The sequence below is a fragment of the Mesoplodon densirostris genome, chromosome 5 (assembly GCF_025265405.1).
Source record: "Mesoplodon densirostris isolate mMesDen1 chromosome 5, mMesDen1 primary haplotype, whole genome shotgun sequence".
NCBI lineage: Eukaryota > Metazoa > Chordata > Mammalia > Artiodactyla > Ziphiidae > Mesoplodon > Mesoplodon densirostris.
The window spans coordinates 109,881,535-109,905,582 of NC_082665.1; positions in this window are offsets into that span (position 1 = coordinate 109,881,535).

Here is a 24,048-nt window from a genome sequence, read left to right on the forward strand (position 1 = left end):
TGCATAAACATAAAGAACAGACTTGTGGTTGCCAAGGGGGAGGAGGCTGGGGGAGGGATGGACTGGGAGTTTGGAGTTGGTAGATGCAAACTATGACATTCAGAATGGATATACAGCAAGGTCCTACTATATAGTACAGGGAACTATATTCAACACCCAGTGATAAACCATAATGGAAAAGGATATAAAAAAAAGAATGTCTAGATGTGTATAACTGAGTCACTTGGCTGTACAGCAGAGATGGGCACAACATTGTAAATCAACTATACTTCAATTTAAAAAAAAAAGAAAAAAAAAAAGTTGAGTCTGTAAGTTATGATCTGACCATTTGTAAAGAGCTCTTCCTGTTTGCTTCCATAAACATCTTCTCTGTTAGCTTCTCAACAAACTGACTGATATGCCCAGATATAATTTCAGGACCTTCTCTAATAATGCCCCCATCCCATTTCTAGTTTAACACACTCCTTTGTTACATGATAGGACATTGCTGGTATTTTTTCAGTCTCTCTTCATGAAAGGACTTATCTGTCAATGTGACTGTGCTTTATAGTCAACATCCTTGGTGCAGAAGTAACTGCTCTTTCTCCCAGGATTCAAGGCCCTTAATCTTCATTCCAACAATGTTGCTTTCCTTCCTTGGCAGACTGCATGTTTTTGAAGATGACTGCAACAATCTCTCCCATACCACGTGCTCTTCTAGAAACTTGCCCCTCCTCCCATTAGAAGGTGGGGTCTAAGTCTTCTTTTGAATCTGAGCGGGGTTATGACTGGGTGGTAATGATTTCAATACAGTGTAAGAGACGATGTATGGTTTCTGAAGCTACGTCGCTCAAGGCAATGATGCTCTTTCCTCCTTGTTCACATGGAGCCCTGAGTTGCCAAAGAAGCAGTCCAACTGCCCTGAATCTGCCACGCTGTGTGGTCCCCACACAGAGGGACCACATGGAGGGCTCCTGAGAGATGCCTGGCCTGCCCCTAGCTGCTCCAGTACCCCCTCCCCAACTCTTCCAGCTCTAGCCCCTGTCTGAAACAACACAAGAGCCCCTGAGCCAGAACTATACAGCCCAGCTGCTACTAAACTCCTTACTCACAGTTTAAATCACTAAATGCAGCCATAGCGACTGGCACATACCCCTTTCTCCATCCTGTGCTGCATCTGGTTACTATCAGTGCATCTCCAGTATCCAGGAAAACACTCAGCCATGTCCTTTTCTTCTGCTATTTGTTAGTAGCAACACCCTGGTTCCTTCACCTACCACATGAATGCTCTTAGTAAGATTACATCTCAGACCTGGTTTCCCCTGAACAGAAAAAGGGGAATAAGAATTGTTTCCCAATAGCACCATCTGAGAGGGCTCTACAGACAATGCTTTTTATTATATTGTACAACGCTCACTCCACATTCTTCTGAGAAAGTTCACTTACACCATCTCGTTTTAATCTTTACAACAACTTTATGAGGCAGCTGGGAAGATGTCATTATCCCTCTTGTCAGTGGAGGAAAATGATATCCAAAGAGCTTGAATGACTTAGGTAGGTCCAAGGAGCACTGGGTCCAGTCAGAACCAGAGTCCAGATCTTCTGCTTTCTGGAACCTGGCCCTGGTCTGCACCATCCCATGGAATACCAGGGTTTCTAACCTGCTCTAGTTTCCTCTCCACTTATATCCTATCTCTCTCCCCTAAGAGCCTGCTCCATTTTTTCTGCTACTTCTAACCAACCCTCTCTCCATCTTCAGCTCTACCAACTTGGTACAGACTCAGCTGATCACAGCCTTATAGTTTCCCCTTGGATCATGACTCTCAAAGAAACATGAGAAGGGGTGCTGGATTGTTTTGAATTCTCCATGAATGAACAAGAGTTTATATTTCAGAGAGCCAAAGCCAGAATCCATTTAGAGCTTCCCTCACTAACCTCATATATTTGGGATTTCAACCAACCCAATCAAATTAATCTCCTAGAAGTGAGAAATCCCCACCTGGGAGGTTATCTAACCCACTCCTGGCTGACCCACGATGGCAAAGTGAGATAATAGCCAACCTGGGTCTTGACCTCCAGTACTGTGGCTTCAAAGCCAAGATGTGTTTTACCCCTGGCATTGGGCACAGAGAAAAAAAATTGCAAAACTTCTGCTCAGTGCTTCCAGTGAGTGCTGGTCATCACAAAGAACCTGGCAAACAGTCAAGGAAGGTACTTCAGACTCTTATGGGAAAGCCATGGGCCTCAACACACTCAGAACCCAAGGTAATACACCATCAAGTACCAAATTTGGGGTCCAAGGAAGATGGTTCTGGAGTGTTATTTAGTTCTCTTGGGTTTGCAGGGACTTAGAGAGCTTTGAGGAAGTTTTGAAGGGGAGAGTCAAAACCTATTTAGTGAACCTAAATTTTGGAAGTCGTAAGGGCACTAAGTAAATATATGATTTCAGGGTAGTCAGTCCTCTCCTGTTCCTTCTTTTGTAAAGGGATGAACTAGAAGTGGTCTGAAAAGCCAGCTCTACCGTGTTCTACTGTGATGTTCTGGAAAGTTACGTAATCTTTCTGAGCCCCAGCTTCTACATCTGTAAACTGAGAATAATAGCTACATAAAGAGATTGCAGTGAGAATTAAATTAGATACTATGTGTAGAAAAGCATAGTCTTGCATCTTGAACTAAGTGGTTGGTAAATGTTTTTTCCCTTCCACCAACTCCTTCCCCTTGCATTCTAATATTCTCTGCTCTCTGACCAAATTTACCAGACGATTGCTTGCTTTTTTCTGATCCTGATGAAGACAGAGAAGGTTAGTGAGGTCAGAATGGTGCATAAACCATTCTGAGGGTCGAGGGTGAGTTTTAGGTAAATTGTGGTTTTAATGTTTAAGAAAGAGCCCATAACTAGCGGGGGTTTCCATTTTTTGGTGGCAAGATGCACAAGCACAGGTCTGCAGTAACACACAGCTTCTTGGCTCTCAGCAGTCTTGTGGCTGAAAGATGTTTTAAAAGCTCCTGTTTTCAGAAGACCCTGTTACTGATTAACAAAATGTCGTTTCTATTTTTAGTTCCACAAAGAGAAAGGTAAGTGAAATTTACCCCATCTCACCGTCTCCAAATGGGCAATATTACTGAGCAATATTTAATGTCCTCACAACATCTGTTTGTTTTTTTTTTATATATATAGTTTTAGGTCCTTATTGAAAGCGCAAGCTCATGGGTAATCCAGATGTCCAAAATTGAATGCCCAACTGGACATTCCCCTTCCAAAAACTTTTCCCCTCCTCTTTAGAATCAGAGAGTTTGTCACGTGCCACGACATATATATTGAGTGAAGAAGAGATTAAGCTGGAAAATTCTATGTTTCCAAATTACTGGTGATTATAGTGATAGGAGTGCACACTGCACAGCATTTTATAGATGGCAAAGCGCTTTCATTGCTAGCATTTCTGTTAAGTTTCCCAAATACCCTGTGAGGTAGGGGTGGAAGGAAATTTTATCCCCAAATGATAGATGAGAAAATAGACAGTTTGGGGGTTTAAGTGACTTACCCACAGTCAAGGTGTGTTTCCTGAGACACGGTGCCCCAGGAAGATCTCTGGCCAATTAGAGGTACAGAGCCAAGGAGTTTCCAATCCCAGTAATACGTGAGCTACATGCTGGTCCGCCCAAACTGGGAAGCGGCTAGAGGGACGCTTGGGCACTGCCCACTAGCCTACTCAGATGCTAGGTACAGGCTGGAAGGAAGAAAACAGGAGCCCCAGTACTCAGGGACTGGGGAGCTCAGAGTAAAAGTGGTGTATGTTTCCTATTGCAGCTGTAACAAATTACACCATAGAGGGCTTAAAACAACACAAAGCTATTCCCTTACAGTTCTGCAAGCCAGAAGTCCAAAATTGGTTTTTCTGACTTTAAAGTCAAAGGTGTTAGTAGAGAGGGTTCCTTCTGGAGGCTCTATACAGAATGTGTTTCCTTGTCTTTTTCAGCTTCTAGAGGCTACTTGTACTCTTTGATTTCATCTTCCACCATCTTCAAGACCATCACCCCAATTTCTGCTCCCATTGTCACACAGCCATCTCTCTGACTCTGACTCTCCCACATCCCTCTTACAAAGACCTCTGTGATCACATTGGACCCATCTGGATAATCCAGGAAAATCTTCCCATCTCAAAATCCTTAACGTAGTCACATCTACAAAGTCCATTTACCATGGAAGGTAACATAATCACAGGTTCCTGGGATTAGAACATGGGCACCTTTGGGGTCATTACTCAACCTACTACAGGTGACAAGGTGGCAGGTGGATGGTGGCAGCCGTTTTTTTGCTGGTAAATGTATCACTCGCATGGCTGTGTTTGTCTGTCTGAAAGCCACACTCTTCGCTGCCACCTGACATGTAGAGGCCAGAATAGAACCCATGTCTTCTGATTCCAAGTAAAGTGCTCTTTCAGGCACATCATACTGGCCATCTCAAGGCTATATTTACGTTCATTTTTTTGCAAATACCGCACCCTGGTATAGATGGTAATTAATATTTGCATAATGCTTTAGAGGCTATAATGTCCTTTTATATTTACATGAAGTCATTTAAATCCCTACAATAGCCCTTTGAGATGGTTATTATTAACACATTTTACATACGAAGAAGCTAAGGGCTAGGAGGTGTGAAGTGATTTGTCCAAGGTCACCCAGCTGGTAAGGGCAAGACCACAATGCAAATCTGAAAAGTTCCACCATGTGCAGCTCTAAATAATGAATCCACATTTAAGTTCACTTTGCTAGAGGTGGTAGTTTATCTTTTGGGGATACTATGAAAGCAGCTGGGATCTCCAGTATGTTTTTGAGAGAAAATTAGTCAATAAATGTGAAAGTGCTTTGTAGCAGTATGACTCACGACTACAGAAAGTTATTGATGGCATTATTCTCATCTTCATTCTTATCATCATCATCATCATCATCAAGTGCCCCGCAGACCAAGAGAATTCAAACAGGTCAACATCTCTAATTGCTGTGTTTAAAACATAGACCCCAACTGTCTTGTAGTCCCTGGGGATGGTGGCTCAGTGTTCTGTGGTTTCTTGGCCACCGTGCAGGTGTGGTTGGTGGGAGCAGAGTTCTGAATGGAGAAGCCAAGGTCCTGTGCACTTGCAGGTAAACAGGGTGACCCCTCTCACGATGAAGTAGGCGTTCCCCCAAAAATCCACTTTGTGTCAAAGGACCCTAAGACCCTTTCAGGAGCATGGTGATAGTTTATAGCTTTTACTGTTGTTGTGGGGGTTTTTTCATCTTTCTCTTTTTTTCGATGAGACCATTTGCTCTGCATTTCAAGTGTGTCTAATTTGGTGGGGAGGAGGGGGGCTGGGAGGTTCAATGGTGGGTCCACGGGAGTGAGATGCAGAGCGCCACTGCCGAGGCCTGGCAGCCATCTGGCAGGTGGAACTCCGTTCACCCCCCCCTCCGCCACCCCCGCTTCCTTCCCTCACCTTTTTTAAAGAGAAGCAGTGAGCTTCTGAAATGTGCAACTTCAAAACCAGACCAGAAGTCTACTGAGAAGGAATAACCAAGACATCCTCCAACTGCGGCTGAGCAGTCAGCCGGCCCCCACTTCATTTGAGTGAGACCGCCAAGAGCCCTCACGTGGCGCTTGGGCCACAGGACCACAATTAGGAAACACTCCCTGCCCCTCACAACGGCCACCCTTGCTAGGCAGTGGGGACGGAAGAGAGGCAGGTGCATTCAAATCATCCTGGTTTGACCAAGGGAAATGAAGCACTAAAACAGCTTCATCCCACAATGAGTCAGGATGGGGGAAGGGAGTGTGAGGCCGGAGCCCTCTGACCCTTCTTGGGAACTAGTCTTGCTTCTGGTCACTCAGCCTTGTGAACACAGTGTCTGGCGTGAGTCTCAGTTCTCGTGCTCCGTTGCTGTGGGACAGGAGGCACTACACGGCCGGGGGCCTCTCTTAACAGTTGGTCCCACCTGTATGCATAGTTGCTTATAAGACAATGTGTCCCTGTCCCCAACAACTGTCACCTCTGCCTGCTCCAACTCTACCCCACCTCAGGCCTGTATCCCACCTCTTCTAAGAGGCTTTCCCTCATGCCTCTGATAAATCTAGGAATCTCCTCTTCCTCAGAACCATCTTTATCCCTTCTCTCAGATACTTATGGATAACATTTTTTTAATGAAAATAATTTCTAACCTATTAAGTCAGGCGCCCTGCTAAGCACTTTCACACTTGCTGTTTAATTTGCTGTATAGCACCCTGTAATATTAGACAGAAACTCCTTGAAGACAGAGATTGTGTCTGATTCATCACTCCATGCCCTGCCAGCCACGATGTTCTCAATAAATAGTTATTAGGTTAATAATTTTAGAAAATTATTTGAAAAAATTGTAAATGAGTAGAGACTTTGCCATCAGCATGGAATGATCTCTTGGTCCACATCCTACTCAAGGAAGCCAGGGTGACTTCAGTGAGAACCTGACCTATGGGAATCCCTGCCTGCTTAAGGGACTCTTAAGAGGGAACATAGAATACACTCATGGTCTACCTTGGGGCTTCATCTATTCCAGCCCTGAAGATCTTCCTGGGGACACTCACTTGGCTCTAGAGTATTAAGTACCATCGATATCCTGAGGTCTCCTGAATCTCTATCTCCATCTCCTCCATTTCTCCAAACCACAGCATTTGTCTTCCAAATGCACCCCTCATCTCCAGTGGCGTGTTTGTGTAAAAGCTTAAAACAGCAGGCTCAATAGACAATGCCCTTTCCCCCACCTCTCACCCAAGCTTCACTAAACCTGCTCCACATCCTTTGTGTTCAGTCCTGGTTACGAGTATTGCATTCACTCCACCTCTAGAGCTAGAAATCATGGGGTCATCTTCAGACATGTCATTCCCTCTCCCTCCACAAGCCAGTCTTCACACCCTGGGAGCTTGACTCCAGAAACTAATAGCTCTCATCCATCCTGCCTCTCCATCCACAATGCCTTGGGCTCAGGCCCTCATTAGTTTTCAACCGGACCACTGCAACTTCTGCTCCCTGTCTGCCATGTCTCCTTGCGTTATCTTCTCAAAAAGCAAATCTAACCAAGACGTATTCTTGCTTAGGAATCCCTGTTGATGAACTGATGCCTATAGAATTGAGACAAAACTCCTTGATGGGAGCACATAACACCCTTCACAACTTGATCCCATGCTTTATCGCCTGCCTCCTCACCTCATGTAGTTGCCCTGAACTTCTTACCCCAACATATCGATGTCTTTCACAGTGTGGGGCTTTTGCACGTGCTGTTCCCTTTTTCTGGAATGTATCTCTTTCCTTCTCTGATTGGAAAACTCAGTCATATGTCATGACCCAACTCCCATTTCACCATCTCTGTGAGGTCACCCCTCATTCCTTCCAGGCAGAACTTTTATTCTGTCCTGATCTCCCACAGCACTTGTTTATATCTCCATAATAACACTTACCACACTGCACTGTAATTTTCCCATTCAAGGGTCAGTCACTCCATTATTTAAGATCCAGGAGGTTAAGAACCTGCACTTATTAATTTTTGATATCCCCAGGGTCTAGCCCAAGATCTGCTCATAGTGAACCCTCAGAAAAATATGAACCAAATAAATCACTGAATATACTCAAAGGTTCTCTATGCAAAAGAAAGTATTTCCAAGGTGAACCTGACTCTGGATGCCAGTCCCAGCTCTGCTGTTAATGGTTAAAAGGAAGGCGGACTTTCCAGTCAGTTGTACTGGTGTTCAAATCTCTCCTTTACAACTTACTAGCTGTGTGATCTCAGGCAAACAGCTCCCAACTCTATGCCTTAGTTTTCTCATCTCCAAATGGGGATAATAACTACCTCAGAGCATTGTCATGGATTGTATAAGAAGTTGAATATGTCAAGTGTGTAGCACAGGATCTGGTACCTAACAAGTAGCTATGATTATGACCATGTATTAACTGTATGACCCTGGGCCAGCCCCTTCCTCTCCCTGGGCCTCCCTGAAAACTTCCTATACAAAATGAAGGTACAGACTGTTGTCGCTGAGGTTCCCTTAAGCTCCATCATTGCAAGACTTTACTGCCGTCCAGACTTGTGGCATCACTTCATTCAGCCCTGAAACTTAGCCTGCCTTGTAAGATGAATTCTAATTGTTTCTTGAGTATAAGCTTTGCTCACTGTAACCAAGTCAAATTCATCAACCATACTGGACTTCTTAAGGGCACAAACTAGTGCCTTTGCTCTGCTGAAGAATCTGGCTCAGGATTGGGCGCAGAGATGGTACTGCAATCTACTTGGTAGAAGCAGTAGCAAGAAGGAAGCCTATCTCTGTGGGGTCAGCACTGATAACAGGGACAGGACAGTGCAGAGTCCCAATCACATAATGTGCTTCTCACTTACATGACTTTATGAACTTATTTTGCAGTCCTGTGTTTATCCCCCAGCTCATTCTTATTAATGTCTTATTAACATCTTAATTTGAACCATGGCCACTGCATTTCACACAAAGAACACACGTGAGTCTATTTAAATTCCTTTGGATTCTCCCAGACAGGAGGTGTCTCTCTCCCACATTTGCACATTTAAAATTAATTTTCGACATCTTAATATGATTATTTTTGTTCTTGTAAAGTAATGGAGTAAAAAAGAAAAATAGCTGGTTGAGCTTCTTTCCCCAACATTAAATACAGGGAAAATAGCCAATTCTTTGGAAGCCAGTTGTTTGGAGTAAGATTTGAGGTCTTGCTGAGTGAAATAATTAGGCACTTCTAAAGAATAAAGCAGCAAAGCACTGTGGGAAACAGCACACTTGGGCCATTCAGCAGAGCTCGGGCAGCTTTCCCGCTTCAGGGCAGTAAATATCTCCAGAGAGTCACCCAGGGTAGGGGAAGGAACATGAGGGTTGGGACCAGTCAAACCTGGATTTAACCTCATCCCTCCCGCTTGCCAGTTATAAGATTCAGGCAATTTCTTAAATTCTATGAGACTCAGTTTCCCCATGTAAAATGAAGATAATAGTACATACCTCATGGTGATGTTGAGGGAATTAAAACAAAATAATGTATATAAACATGTAATTGATAACAATAAATATAAGTTCTCTTCTCTCCTCTGAGAACATGGTACAAGTGCAATAAAGCTACTTATCTTTTTATCCTACCTTGTTCCAGAAAGGAATTAAGACAATTTGTGCTGATGTTTCTAATATACAAAAGTGAAATTAATGCAAAAAAAAAAAAAAAAAAAGAAAATGAGACAAAGCAAAGTAATGGTGCTAGAGTACCAAGCTGGACTCAAGAAATCTGGTTGATTTGCGAAATGCATACAGAATCCTTTGGTCATGTTGTAGGGATGTGACAAGCTTCAGTGGTTGTAAGCTAACCTGTCATTCCAGAAAAGACCAGCTCTTCCTGATTGAAAAACCAAAAAGATTGTTGGTAAATTTGGTAAGTGAGCACCAGGAGACAAAACACTTAATTTTCCTCCTCTCCCCAGCAGTTATTTCACTGTGTGACCCTGTACAAATCACATTACCTACCCTGGGCCCCCATCTCCTCATCTGTACACTTTGAATGTTGGATGAGAGGAACTCCAAAGGCCTTTCTAACCCCTATATTTTATAACTTGATTCTTCTCCGAGAAATGTCTACAGCTTTCTCTTCCATGCGTTTGCAATTTACGTGACATTCTCCTTGGAATTCATCAATCTGCTCTAGCAAAACAAGTTCTTCACTTGCAGTTGTAGGTTTACTTCCTTTTAGCCCAGTCATGGGCCACATGACAGAACCTAAGGAACCAACATTCACAGCATAATAACCACTTGTTACTTAAATAAACCTTACAATGGAACCATGAAAAGCAATTAGTGCTAACTTGGGCATATCTGGATTTATTCCGAGTAGAAGTATTTTATTCTCAACCTTCTCTTTTTCAGTCTCAATTTCTAATTCTGTCCATGTTTTGTTATATATTCTACATAATTTTTTTATCATTTCCTTTGTTCTCAATGGGAATGCCAAAGGATCTAAGTAACAGAGAGACAGGAAGCAGCTGATGAAGAAGCTACATATATACTCTGCTCATCAGAATCAGTTGCTCAAACATGACTCTGGTCTGAGTCTTTAGCCATAGATTTTTGTTCTGGTTCATAACAGGGAGTCAACAGAACTGGCTTTGATTTGGGTGGGTGGGTTGGATGGAGAGGAGAGATGTTTGGACTTTAGGAAAAGTTCCTCCTCTATAACATCTGTATCATCTACCACTTCCTTTGTGTCTCCTCTGAGCCTACCCTCCTGCAAATCCCCCCCTTTTCTCAGCAGGAAATGTCTCCCACCTGCCACCTTACCTCCTACTACTTCCTTCACGACCCCTACACTCCTTCAGATTCTGTGTGCTCTTGCCCATGGCTGTCCCTCAGAAAGGGTAAGTAACTCACCCAGGAACACACAGCCACTAAGAGAGAGCTGATGTTCAAATTCTAGTTTGCATCACCTCAAAGCCAGCAACTTAATCCTCACTATTAAGTTGAATATCCAACAGAATTTTATACTAAACTCTTCTGTGAAGACTTTCTCAATTTCTCTACTGAAATGTCTTGTGTGTGTGTGTGTGTGTGTGTGTGTGTCTCAGTCCTTCAAATATACCAGTGGTCCCCACAGTGGTTTGCACATTAGAATCACCTGAGAATATTTTAAAACTTCCAAAGCCCAAGACATACACCCAAAAGAGTTAAATCAGAACTTCTCTGGGGCTGGGATACAGTCCTCAGTAGTTTATAAGCTCCCCAGGAGATCCAATGTGCAGACAAGTTTGTAGTACTGCTGTAAGTCGGTACAGCTCAGCCTTGTATTATAATTACTGTACTATGATTATAAACTGTAAGCTACTGGAGAGCAGAAATCTTATTTTATTTAAATATGTATCCCTCACAGCACCAAGATAAAAGTAGTAGCTTGGTGGATATTATTAAATGATTGCATCTGTCTAATTTAGATTCTAACAATTTAAACATGGACAAATTAACAAAAGTCCAAATGACAGGATTGGAAATGCCTGACGTTTTGGAGTGTTTCCTGAAGTGGAAAAGACCAACAAACTGTGATTACTTAGGGTGAAAATAGAGGACTCTGATAAGGTTTTTAGTAATTTTTTCCAATCACAAGAAAAAGTAAAATGAGAATGGTGTCTCTATTTTTTTAAATAAATTTATTTATTATTTATTTTTGGCTGCATTGGGTCTTTGTTGTTGTGCGGCTTTCTCTAGTTGCATCAAGTGGGGGCTACTCTTCGTTGTGCAGCTTGGGCTTTAGGTGCACGGGCTTCAGTACTTGTGGCTCGTGGGCTCTAGAGCACAGGCTCAGTAATTGTGGCTCATGGGCTTAGTTGCCGCGGCATGTGGGATCCTCCCGGACCAAGGCTCGAACCCGTGTCTCCTGCATTGGCAGGTGGATTCTTAACCACTGTGCCACCAGGGAAGCCCGTGAGTCTCTACTTTTAATCTCTGCTAAGGAAGTGGGTTTGGTTGCCACAGAAGTTGAATGGATTAGACCTTAGGAACCAACTCCTGATAATCCTGAGTGAAAAATTCTAGAATGCTGATCAAAGAAGTCCACAGAATCGTCTTCTCAGGAGAGGTTTAAGAAAGGATGAGACCACATGTTGCTTTCAGTTGTTAACTGAAGAGGTTGGATAAAACTTCCACTATGAACTACAGAGAATTTTATTTTTTCAGGCTGGCAATGTGGTGAGTTCCTGATTCTTTCTGGGGATTACAAAACAATCCACTGTATGGGGTCCAGGCTATAAATTCAGGCTTGCAGATTGCTCAAAAGACAGTTCAAGAAAGCAAAAGGCAGACTGTCCAATCTGGCTGCTCTGTGTGCCAGGAGTTATTAATTATGTCTGTTCTAATAACAAGAGCTGGGAAGCAGCAAACTCAAAGCATGCAGGGAAAACAAAACAAAATAAGATGGTGCCTTGCCTTAATGAGAGGAAGTAAAAGGCAGCAGTTACAGCACCAGGCTCAGTAAATGGAGTATAAACCCTGCCAGCAACAGATTTTAGCTGCAACTGGGCATGGTCACCATAGTAGCTACAGAGGCCATGGAATCCCAATGGACTCTCCCAACATCCGTCCAGTGACCAAGGAGGTCATCTTCTTTCCTGTGCTTTTCTGGAATGGATGAGGGAGCATGCGAGGAGTCGTTGAAGGGATTTGACAAGTTAGGATTTGCTGTTCTGTGGATCATAAATTATCAGAGTTCGAAGGGACATCTACAGATCAAATAAATAGTCCAACCCTACCCATTACTACACATGAAGAAACTGACTTCCAGAGAGGTTAAGTGACATAACTCAGGTCACCCAACAATGGCAGACCAGGATTAGAGTTTTCTCCATTCATCTCCTTGCTGGTTAATAGTGGATTCCCTTTCTTCCTCCCTAAGAAACTGGCTTTTCTTAGACTTGTACCAGCTCCCTGAATAGGCAGCAGCCTCAATAATGTATCTGCCTAGGTGTTTTAGCCTCCATGATCGATGTGGCCCAGGATCAGCTCTGTCTGGTGGGTGGTTATCCCCTACTCTTCCTAGAACTCTTCTCATGGCTGGAACCTCAGAAATTCAGGCTCTGGGATGCCTTTCTAAGAGTTTCAATGCTGCCTAAGAGTCCTCTAAGACCAGAACCTTGGACACCTGGGCTCCACTCTGACCCACTGGACTCTGTGCATATTGAGGCCAGGAACTAGGGCTTATTCATCTTCATATCTTGCTTGTCTCTCAGAAGATGCTCCGTAAATTTGATAAATGAAAAGACCCAACACTTAAAGGGAGAACTTTACAAACCAGAACTCAGAGGAGAGCAACCAAGACTGTGAAAATCTGAATAGGATAAGGGATAGATTTAAAATGAGATATCCAGCTTGGAGAAGAAAATACGCACTGGAGAAATAATTTCCCATCTTCCAATAGTCAGTGGGCTATCTTGAGGAAGATGAGGAATGGGAGAAGATATGGAGAATTACTTCAAATTAATAGAAGCAGCATTTGGCGGGGGAAAGCAGTCAGCATCCCATCTCTAGTGAGGACCATCCCCTGACAGAAAATTGAAGGGAGGAGAGAATCGGCGAGGGGTGGAACTTGACCCATGATTTCTAAGTCTAAGGAACCTTGGCCACCTTAGAATAGAGGGCACTTGGTGGCACTTTGATTGGAGGAAACATTGAAAGTAAGGGGTATGTTTCTGCAGTGAGCTGAACTGGAGACCATGTTAGAAAAAAAATTGATTCGAGGGTAGGACAAGCATGCTTGGCTCTCCTAAGATCTCTCTTTCTATAATAATAACAATACTGGTTATTGAGTGCTTCTATTTGCCAAGCACTGTATTATAACTTTAGCCTGACTGATGATAGCTCCAATACAGCAACAATCAGGAAGCCCCATTTCATACAAGTTCAACTTAAAAAAAATTGATTTTTAAAAACATGCTGGCAAGGTTTCTGTGAAATTGGCACACTCCCGCATGGAACACAAATTGAATACAAATTGAAACAATCCTTTTGGAAAGCCATTTGGCAATACTTTTCAAGAGCCATAAAACACATCTAATAATCCCACTCTGAGGGATTTACCCTAAGGAAAATAACTCTAAGAAAGAAAAAAACCTGTATGTTCAAAGCCCTTTACAATATCAAAACCTGGAGAGAACCCAAATTCCCAGCAGTTTGGGAATGGTTAAATAATTTATGATATGTTATCTCTGTGGAAAATTATGTAGCCATTAAAATGATACATAGAAGGACTGTGACAACATGAAATGCACATAACAAATAACATTCAAGGATAAGAGTGGAACGCAAAATTGTACATGCTCTCTGATTACAACTCTGTGAAAATACTTATGGCTAGAAATTGAAAGGGACAACAGAGAAATATAAAAGAAGTATTTGTTTTATGAGATTTTGTAGATAATCGTTGTTTATATACTTAAAAAAATGAAAACAGAGAACTCTTGCCTTAGCTAAGGAAACTTGAGAACCATTGCATGTAAGTTAACAAGCATCTTATAGGTCCTGGGCTAGCACTCTCATTTTACAGTTAAAGAAACTGAAGTGCTGAGAAAAGTATCTTGTCTACCCCACAAGGTTAGTGGCTGAGCCGGGTCTAGAACAGAAGCCCAAGGAGAGGGTCCTTGGATGGTTATATTCCAGAGACTGATAATTTTTGGGAACACTTGGAGTGAAGAGAGCAAGAGGAAAGATAGGGTTGCCTGTCATAAAGATTCTCAGATGTGGGTAGTAACATCAGTCAGTTAAGGGCATAACCTTATTCTCTGTCTGCTGAAGACCATCTACCATTCACTCATTAAGTACATAATGAGTCTGCAAAGGGAGGATCTGTTTTTCTGCCTTTAAGGCCATCTCCTCTCCATCCTCATGACCATTTCCTGAGGTCAAGGTCTTGTCAATCATTCTGTAAACACTTTGTGGGCACCTGTTATGTCCCAGGAGTTGTACTAAGCCTAGAGACACAGTAGTGAGTAAGACACACATAGCTCTGATCTGATGGTGCTCTCGTTTTAAGATTGGAGACAGACCATTCACATGCAAACAAATACACAAGATGATTTAATACAGTAGTAAGTACTATGGAGGAAAAAAACACAAACAACAGGTGATTGTGATGAAGAGTACAGTTAGCGGACAAGTACGGAGGATAGTAAGCAAGGAGGTGATGTGATCTGATTTATATGTTTGAAAGCTCACTGTCTGCTTTTATTATTCTAAGACAATTACACCAGCCCTTAGCAAAGGCTGGCCAAAGAGGTCTTAGTAAAATGTAAATTTTATTTGAAAGTTTTGAAACTTTCAGAAACTCACTGTCACCCCCAAGATCAAGCTCAGACGGTAGGCACAGCTACTGAGATCTCCACCTGAGGCTCTGCATCAGTTTTGCTGCAGCCCCAGGACATGTCCCACCTCCCACCCGACACAGCCTCTTCCAGAGCCCCTGAGGATGCTCACTGCCCTACTAGCATGCTGCCCACTCTTCTGAGGCTGGGCATTGACACAGGCTGCCCTCACTCTATGATACCCTCCTCCCTCCTTTATAAAACCCTTTCCCTTCCTTTAAGGTTCTGTTTCCCTTCCTTTAAGGTTATGCCTCCCCTTCTTAAAAGTCTTTTCCCACTCTTCCATGCAGAGCAAATTAGTCACTGCCTTCTATGTGCTCATAACACATTTTGTTCATACTTGCATTATAACATACTACATAGGATTGTAATTATTTGTGTGTGTGTGTGTGTGTGTGTGTGTGTATGCATGGCAAGCAGAGAACATGCCTTAGTTGTGCTTTCTATCCAGAGTCTAGCAGGGCTGGTCACCTACTGTTAGTGGCTACTTAGCAACTGGGTTGATTGATAGACCATTGGATAGAAGGATGGGTAGGTGGATGAAGGAATTACTAAATGGATAAATACAGTCTATCCTCCTCATTTTAAAAGCAAGACAATTCTAATCTGGTGAAATGAAGTATCAGACTAGGTGATTCTGAAGGTTACCTCCAGCTCTGATGTTCCATGTTCTGAGAGTCCATAAATCACGAGTGGTTATTGCCATTGGAATCAGAAAGCCTTCTTGGCTTGACAGCTTGAGAGAACTCAAAGGGCTCCCAGGTTCATGATTAAGGATCAAAAAGCCCCTGGAGCCCTGCTGCACTGGGATAAATAAAGCCTGGGCATGGGCTGGGTGCCCTCCTGTCCCAGCTGGCAACACTCATAGCCTGACATAACTGCTGAGGGAAGAAGCCTCAAGCAGAACAGGTTTCGAGCTGGCTCAGCAATAGCACAGCTATACATGCCTGTAAATTTCCGGGGCCGAGGGAGGGCCTGGAGAGGCAAGCATGAGCCACTATGTTACACAGCTCCAGTGGCTATTTTTGCTTAGCCATCGTCTGTGGGTGCGGTTGTCAGGACAGACTTGTGTAGATTTAGGTCAGAGGTGAGGACAGAAATAATTCCTAACTCAGCTTTTCATGGAGGAGAAAAGAGTGAGGACACATCATTCCCTCCTTATAGGGCTAGAGGAGAAGGTGACCAGAGATTCAGTTCAAGCCAGAGAGCCTGTCTGCATGGCAGCCACATGCTTGGCCCTCTATCAGGGGCTGTGCAGAAGGCAGAGAGAGATGAAATGGGTCCCAACTATCCTCAAGGAGTTTATACTTGAGTGAGGGAGGTCAGTGGTGTACTTAAGAGACGTAAGTTCTTTGGGGAGCACAGAAGAAAGGAAGTCCATGTGGATGAAAGTTGGGGAAGGAAGGAAGGAATACTTCACAAAAAAGGAGGTGTATGCAACAGACAGAAACGGCATTGACCGTGTCGGTCAGGAAGAGTGCTCAAACAAGGGCATGGAGGGATCGGAGTCAGAGCAGTGGAGGAAGGTGGGCAGTGTGTTTGGCTACAGCAGAGGTTCATAGGAGAAGGAAGGGGAGGGGGAGGTTTCACCATGCTGGAAGAGGTGGAGCAGAAGGGGTCAGCCAGGTGTTAGACACCTGCCTCGTTATTTATTCACACAATCTTTATCCGGTGCCAATTTTTGCCAGGCCCTGTTCCTACCTTTGCGTGTCAGTATCCAAGGTTTAGAATGCATCCTGTGAGCAATGGGACCCACTGGAGGATCCTGAATGGGGATGAGTTTGACAGTGTGGAGAACTTTGCTCTTCCCAATATGACCTCTGTAATCCCTTCCTAGGAGGTTACGTGATCAATTACTATTTATAATCAACACAAGTCTTTTACAGGAAATATCAGGATACACACACACACACACACACACACACACACACACAGAGTTCTGAGAATAAGTCTCCTGGAGTTAAAAAGATGTGATATAGAACACCAGATACCAAACGTACCTTTCTGACAATAGTAACAGCAAGAGTCGGGGCCCTCAGACGCTAGGATGGGCCTCCTGTGAGATTTCCTCTGGAAGGCAGTAGAGATCTTAGCCCTCTGGTCGCTCATGTGCAAACAGCAGAATTCCAGGCCCAGGATTAAAGGCAGGAGAGAGCTTGCAGAGACTGGTAAGAGGAAAAGAGACAAGTCAGAATTTGAAACCATGGAAAAGAAAACACTTCTAAACCCAAAGAGCAGCTCATTTTAAAGGGATTGAAGCCTGCCTTTCAAAACTATAATCAGCATTAAAATCATTCATTTCCTTCTTCTCCTTCCTACACAGGGAGTGGCTTTACCGTAAATTAATTTGGAAGTTAAGTGAGTACAAACTTACTTTTCAAAGTATCCAAGAGGCAGAAATAGGAATGAATCAAGCTGCAAAACATGCCACACAAAGAAAGATGCTAGGAATTTAAACTCTTCTGGTGGCTTTTTATAAGTTTACTCTTGCTGATGTGGGGAGTTGTATGGGTCTTGGCTATTTTTTTTTTAACATCTTTATTGGAGTATAATTGCTTCGCAATGTGTGTCTTGGCAATTTTTGAAAAGTTTTCATTTTGACTGGATGCTGGGGATGTCATTGGTCCTTTACCCTGTGAACTGTCTGAGAGCCACGGCCAGGCTTTTATGCAGAGAGGACTTTGAGAACCTTCCAACGGTATTGATAATGGTGGATTCCCAGAGTCCATTCAAAAAGGGGACATTTCTCCTCCATCTTGACTTCCCGCTGTGCAGAAACTCTGCCTAGTGGTAGGAGTCAGACGGCTAGGCAGAGCAGTGGCCTTAGCCTAGGACATATGGGTTCTGCACAAAGTCCAACCCTTAAGAGCCACGAGACTGGCAGAGTTACACTCTCTTTCTGGGCCTTAGTTTTCTTTTATAAGAATCCTGGGAATTCGGCATGTTATTTTTGTGGCCCCTGCCAGAACTAATGAAATGAACTGTGTATTGAATTTGTTCAGACGCTTTAGCCAATTCAATGAATCAGATTCTTTTTTTTCCTGATGTCCATGAGGGGAAAAAAAATGGTAAAACAATAACTTACCATTTACCAGACACTAGGCTAATATGTTTACATTTATTATTTCACCAACCAACATAGTGATATCCAGGACGAAATGATTCAACTAAACCACAACAACAATTCCGATGGCCTGGTGGGGAGTTAGTACAGAAGCAGACCAATTTTCCACACCTTCTGCATTTGCACCCAAGATCCCAGAAAATGAGGTTATGATCTTAATGCTAATATTGAATGTGAATAGATGTTGACGTATCTTATGAATTATCAAAGAAAGGTTAAATCATACCAGCGTATGATTTCAGTGTTTAGCAAAGTGTGTTGTAATTTACTATTTGGAAGCCAAGCATCAGTAAATGATATAGATAGTAAACAGACAAACCAGAATTTTCCGTTGTCCAGAATACCCCATTCCTTAGCCATCTTAGGTAAATGGGAATTTACCATGGCATCAAAAGAGTAGTAGCTTCTACAAAAAATATACAAATCAATTTTCACTGCAAAGTAAAGGAGCTGTTACAGTGGAGGATTACTGGACTGAATGTCAATATTACGACATAGTATGAGTGTGTTTCGTGTTTGGTAATTGCAATCTTTGTTGCTTTTGTTGTGGTCATCCATTTACAATGCTTGGTGTCAGTTTATTTATCTCTTGTAAAAATAAAATACAGTGTATGTGTGAAAAAATTAAAAAAATATATAGTAGCCTCTAAAGACTAGATTCTGGGAGTCTCAGGCTTGCCAACTGTCCAGCAACGGGTCAACTGCAGACTCACTGTCCACTCCAGCTAGGCATTACTGGGACCCAATCAGTCTCCACTTCAGAAATCATGAGCGGTGTTTCCATGGAACTCTGCCCAAAAAGAGGTGATCTAAATCTTGCATGAGAGATGTACATCAATAGGGAGCTTTGCCTAGAACACTGTGACCTAAAAAATAATATTAAGGAACTCAGAATGCAGAGTCAGTTTCAGAGACACCAAGTGACCTTGTGCAAGGCACCTTGTAGACTGCCTTGTTGACCGTACTCCCCTAATGAATGGTGACTGCCTCCATGAGTACCCGGGCCAGTGAGTATGTGCCCTAGCCAGGGACAAACATTCTGATATTCACTGCCCTATTTTTTAAGGCAGCCTACTTCTTCTATTAATCTTCTTGCTGTTTATTAGTTCTGGGAAGGCAAGCACTGCTTCACAGAGGGAAATATTGCCTAGTGGTTAGATTGGAACAGTATCTTTGCTGCATCTCCTTTTGAAGATCCTGCCCTTTTTATTTTTTCAAATCCCTTAAATAAAGATATCCGTGATACATTTCTTGTGGCGTTTAGGGCCAGGAAGGATTTGGACCCCTTTCATAATCCATACATAGTCATTCTTCCTTTACTGAATGAAAAGGACTGCATAATACATGCGTTTCCCTTTTTGTCTAAGCTGCTGGGAAGCTCAAAATCACACTATATGCTTCAGTAAAGTTATTCTAATTCTGAGTTTTCTTCCTCCTCACTGTCCTCTTCTTTCCTGGCCAGGTCTTAATCTTTTATCTGTGTTTTGATGAGGCTGTGTCTCTATGTCTTATGAGTTACTTTGGATACTTTTTGGAAGTGCCATGCAAATAAATCAATAATGTGGGTTAATATGTTTCATGAGTGCTTTCCAGGTGAGAAAGTTTGGAAGATGAATGCTTATTCTATGATGAAGTCTGAAATTTCATTTCTAACACAAATTAATCATTTATATTTAAAAGCTTATATGTAATAACAACTATGGACCTTTGCATAGTCCTTACCACTTAATAAGGCAATGCCTTCATATATATGCCGTCATTTGTAATTAGTGTTCTCCCTTTATAGATGAGAAAAGTGAGGTTTAGAGGGATTAAGTGGCTTGCCAGAAGTCACAGAGTTAGTAAACTCAGATCTTCTGACCCAGAGCCATGTCTTTTGTTGGTCCCCACTCCCCATATCACCTTGTCTCTCACTGGCTTCCATTTAAACTAGCATTCGTCTCATTATCCTCAAACAAGTTGTTTGGGGTTTTTTAATGTGTCGATCAGATTGAAACAAAAGGTCATCTCAGTGGTTGTTTCTCTTGCTGGGATGGTCTGCAGGCAGTCTGGAAACCACTGATTCAAGGTCTTAAGGGTTGAGCTTGAAATGGTTCTTCTAGAAAAAGTGAGTTCCCCTCTGTCCTCCTGGGGTTCCATGCTTCAGTTTAACTGACACAACATGTGCAACTCTGTTTGAGGTGTAAAGGGAAAATGGGGAAATGTGATCTCTAACATGCCTTTCTCTTCTAAAGAAGTTATTTAATATACCTCTCCTAGGCCTCCCCTGTCCCTGAGTGGAGCACAGAATACCAAATCCACAGATTGTTGGGACAGTTGTGGAGAATGACTCATTGCTTCTGAGGGCTGGACGGTGTGGAAAAACATATGATATCGTTTACACTCAGAACTTCAGGGTCAAGTTGGTCCCCCAAGTGGGTCAGCCAGCCAACCTGCTTTAACGTGACTTTGAAAATGAGGTAAGTGCTGCATTTGAATTTTTCTTTCCTCCCACTTCAGTCCACCCACCCACCACCAACTGTAAGTTGAAAAGCTTTGGGGATAGTTTGTCCAGAAGGTCCACTGCCTGTAGAACCTTCTGGGAGGCCAAGCACCTTAAAAGAGGTGTGCATACGACACCCTTCTTTGTGATCTCCTTCTCCAGGCTTGGCCAAATCCAATTCTGGTTTCCCATTAGGCCTCAGATCCTGCCCACAGTCTGGGGGCTGGAGAGACTAATCTCAAAGGGCTAGAAATGAGTCAGTTTCCACACTCAACTTCAGGCGTGTGGCTTCCTGAAGCCCAGACGAGGAAGCTCTGAATTTCAAAGAGCAATTTTTTTTTTCTTTGCATACCATATCCGGAACTGAAACCACCAATTCATTTCACTTAAGATCTCACACTACACTCAGATCATCAATAACATTCCAGAGATAAGATACCCAGGCTTCCTCAGCCGAGTCATTCCGTCTCTGTCACTCTTTTCTCTTGGTGCTAATGTTGTTGGTTTTTTCTTTTTCTTTTGTTCAGTCCTGACAACACAGAATTTGGAGGCCTTTGTGTTCTTCACAGGTGTTTATGAGAAGTAGGAGCCAAATATCTAAAACTGCTGAGGGTTTGGCCCTGCGCATAGCTTTCTGCTTTCTCTTGCGAGTCAGCTTGGCTGTGTGTGAGTTAAGGTCCTAGATTCCATGTCTCTTTCCAGGGGGCAACTGACTTTGCTGAGAGCTTCCACACGAAGGTAACAACAGGTCACCTCACTAGCCCAGGAAAGTGGTTAAGAGATGGAGCATGTGGAGAGGTGTATGCAAAAATCAAGAAACAGGAAAGTGATGGAAATGTAACCATCCTCCCAATGCCAGCTGACACATCAACCTATTAGGGGGGAGAAGGATCTCTACCATTTATATAGTACCTTACAATTTATAAACTACTTTCTCATCCTTTATCTCTGTTCATTCTCACCAGAACTTGTGAAATTATCCAGCATTATCCTCCCCAGTTTAGACAGGAGAGAGTACCCAGTGCTAGTAAAAGTGATGGGCCAAAGCCGTGAGAGTGGAAAAGCCATAGACCTCAGATTAGAAGCCGGTTCTATTCATTCCAACCCCAGTATTCTTGTAACTCCCTTTTAACCTTATATATAATATAATATTACATCATAATCCATGACCTAATGTTATGTAGTCATTTGTCGACATTTTTAAGTTTTAGGTTCTTATAGGTCAGGGTTAATGGCTGTTGGTCATTACTTTTTGTACAGCCCTTCTTGGTCTCTGCTTTCTTTATTTTAAATGTAGAGGAAGGCATTAAATCCTGTGTTGCTTTCAGATCTAACGTTCTGTGGGTCCCTGTGTCAATGACTACTGAATCCATGGGATTACCCAAAAATATTACCCAAAGGATTCACCCTGGAACATCAGTGCCCAGGATGACTGTAGTATAAAGTAAAAATGGTTACCATGGTCAAATAAGTTAGAAAAAAATCAAGATTATTCAAAATGAAACAGGTTGCTTTGCTCTGGCCCTTCTCAGAGCCTTTACATGCAAATCTACATGGGGAGGGAGACTATGGATGTGAAACATTCCTCTAAGTTAGCCCTAGAACATGGATCTCATGGAATTAATATTCTATGGAGCCCATTTTGATAAACTGATAAATAGCGGGAAATTCTCTGATGATCCCATTGGTCTTTTAAAGCAGCATCACAGATTCCAAGAGAAATATTACAACCACTCCAGCACCACCACCACCTCCCACTGCACCCCACTCCAGTGTTGTACTTGCTAGGGCATGGAGGGTGGTCCTCCACGCTGGGTACCACCTAGCATGGAGCAATCCACCTACATGATCTGGATTGCATCACTTCAGCCACAGAAGACTCTGTGCTGAAAAAAAGCCACCACAATCCATCAGAAAGAAAGCACTTGCACATGTGGCCTGAATATAGAAATAGAGGCAGCTCCTTTGATTGCTTTGGAAAGTTACTGCCCTTTCATTTCCCTGAGAGCAGGATCCCATCATCTTCTTTTCGCAAGAGAAGAAAGGTGAGACCACTGAAGGATTTTCCACTCTATCTATTGTCATTCTGACTCCTGTGGCTCTTCCAGCATCCTTCCTCTTTGGAAAAAGGAATTCTAGACTCTTGGAGAGACTCTTGGGGTATGGCAGAGCACAGGGGTTTTATCTGGTCTGTAGCCCTTCTCAGCTTGACTCTTCCTTTTAGCATCCCTTCCACAGCCCCTGGAGGACAGCTTCTGGGATGATGTGCCCTCCTCTCAGAGGCAGCCTGGCTCCATGTTTTAACAGTTTAGATTGTCCGAAAGTTCTAAACCACACTTTGTCTCATGAGAACTTCCTCCTGTGGTTGGCTCCGAAGAAGTCTGATCCTGCTTCCACAAGCATCCAATGTGTTGCTGCCAATCTCACAGGTGACTTGACTTGTCTTAAATCCCTATCTTAAAAGTCCCATGAGCAGCGTGTACTTCCATTCTCAAGCCCAAAGTATCGTGTGAACTAACCTTCCACCGTCTCTTCCCATCTTCCTTGCTCTAGAGGAAGTCTTTGTGATGCCAAAGACATTATTTATCTGTTTGATTGGGGATCCTCCACTCTGAGTGTAGACTTCCTGCTCTGGGTTTAGGTCTGCAAATGCCATCTTCAAGTTTAAGGTAGTGTTTCGGCTTTTGACCTCAGCCACATTTGTGCTTGGTTAGAGATCGCTAGTTATATGATAGACTGAGACAAATTATCTTTTGTTCTAAAATGACATGAAACTCCCTAGTGCTGAACTATGCAAAGGGAACTTCAGGATGAAAGAAGGCATACAGGCAAACACATTTAAAATGACCTTGGGAGTTCTGTTTTATTTGCAGGAAGAAAACAATTCTCATTTTTCCCTTGACTTAGGTAGATGTTTGGCAATTTTTATCAACCACCTAGGTAGTGCTTTAAGATTTTACATGAAAATTTCACATTCATTATCTTATTTATCCCCATAACAACCATTCAAGCCAGATATTATTATATCATGTTATTATGCTTTATGGGAGCACTGTGGTTATGGGCTACTGTTAATCTTTTGTTCTATTTTAGAATCCTGGACTGCGATTCAAAAGTTCTAGGCTCTAACCCCTCCATGACCTTCAGCAAGTCACTCTCTCTCTTTAGACCTCAATCTTTCCAAAATAGAAGAGGTGTGGGGTAAACTAGATGAGCTTCAAGGACCCTAATCATGGTCGACCTCTTGCAACTGTTTGTCTTTGTTCACAATGTGACCAGAGAGACAAAAAACACAGCTGGATCCAGAAGGGCAAACCTCTCCCCAGTATTTGCCACACTGATGGTAAGTGAGAAATATTATCCCATTAGCTTTACATCTAAAAGGACAACATGCCCATAATCATTCATTACAACTGGTACAGTGACAATCATTTTTTTAATATAGAAATCCTGCTTGGTTCAAGTAAAGAAATGTTTGAGAGAAAGTTCAAGTTTTGAAACTGCTAATACCTTCCTGCGATGGTGTGTGGGACGCAGTGGGGTGGGGAACAGTAAGCCA